We start from the raw sequence: 1,521 nt of genomic DNA on the forward strand, positions 1-1,521 counted from the left end.
CTCCTGGGTTCACACCATTCTCCTGCCTCAGCCCCCCGAGTAGCTGGGATTACAGGCACCCGCCACCATGCCCGGCTAATTTTTTGTAATTTTAGTAGAGACGGGGTTTACACCATGTTAACCAGGATGGTCTCAATCTCCTGACCTTGTGATCCGCCCACTTCGGCCTCCCAAAATGCTGGGATTACAGGTGTGAGCCACTGCACCCAGCCCTAACTTACCTCTTAATGCTTCTACTGTGTCCCATAGGTTTTGACACATTATGTTTCTATTTTCATTTGTTTCAAGGAATTTAACATTTTTAAAACTTTTTTCATTTTTAAAAATATGGATCACTTCATGAGTTTGCACATCACCCTTGTGCAGGGGTCATGCTAATCTTCTCTGTATCATTTCAACTTTAGTATATTGCCGTGGTTTGCCACAGTTACTAAGGGACTGGACTGAAAGAAGGGGACCAATATGCAGAAATGAAAACTTAAAAGTAACTATTTGAAAGGAAGGGGCCTGGGGAAGAAGATGAGCACTCCCAACTTCTGGTGAGCAAGGGCAGCCCCTGAGCTTCCACAGCCCTTCATATTTATCGGGTAGAATGAGCAGGGAGGAGGAAGTAATGATTGGTCAGCTGCTTAACTGATCACGGGTTCATATTATTACTAACTGGCTTCAGCTGTGTCCTGTAGATAATCACAAGAAACACCTGTGCCTGGGTCGTGACTACCCTCAGTATTCCTTGGGGGTGGCAGAAGCAGTTTGTCAGTTCACCAGTTTGCCAACATTTTGCTTTTATGAGAACAGTTTGCTGTTTACACACATAGCCTCCAGTGGTATACTGAGTTGATCATGACCCTCAGTCTTTCGGCCTGCAACAGCATCTGTGTTGCCAAAGTGAGTATGGAATTTTTAATTTTCATTCTTAATCTCTTCCTTCATCCACTGGTCATTTAGGAGCATGTTGTTTAATTTCCATGTATTTGTAGAGTTTCAAATGTTCCTCTTGTTATTGCTTTCTAGTTTTGTTGCACTGTGGTCAGATAAGATATCCGGTATGATTTTGATTTTTAAAACATTGCAGAGACGTGTTTTGTGTCTTAACATATTGTCAATCCTGGAGAATGTTCCATGTGCTAATGAAAAGAATGTATTTTTCAGCTGTTGAGTGAAATGTTCTGTAAAGGTCTGTCAGGTCCATTTCGTCTACGGTGTAGTTTCATTCCAGTGTTTCTTTGTTAATCTTCTATCTAGATCATCTTTTTAATGCTGAAAGACGGGTGTTAAAGTCCAACTATTATTCAATTGGGGTCTATCTCTCCCTTTAGATCTATTAATAATATTTGCTTTATATATCTGAGTACCCTGGTGTTGGGTGCATATCTAAGTGTTATATTCCCTTGCCAAATTAACCCCCTAATTATTATACAGAGTCTTTGTCTCTTTTTACAGCTTTTTTTTTTTTTTTTTTTTTTTTTTGATACGGAGTCTCGCTCTGTCGCCCGGGCTGGAGTGCAGTGGCCGGATCTC

At 41.1% G+C, this 1,521-nt stretch overlaps 1 non-coding gene across 1 annotated transcript; it reads right to left on the bottom strand.

Moving 5' to 3' along the window:
- Positions 1–321: 321 nt before the first annotated feature.
- Positions 322–426, bottom strand: LOC115892980. Its single transcript, XR_004052945.1, has one exon. It is a non-coding gene; the product is annotated as a U6 spliceosomal RNA (small nuclear RNA).
- Between the last annotated feature and the right edge of the window lie 1,095 nt (positions 427–1,521).

Source organism: Rhinopithecus roxellana, chromosome 13 (genome assembly GCF_007565055.1).
Source record: "Rhinopithecus roxellana isolate Shanxi Qingling chromosome 13, ASM756505v1, whole genome shotgun sequence".
Taxonomy (NCBI): Eukaryota; Metazoa; Chordata; class Mammalia; order Primates; family Cercopithecidae; genus Rhinopithecus; species Rhinopithecus roxellana.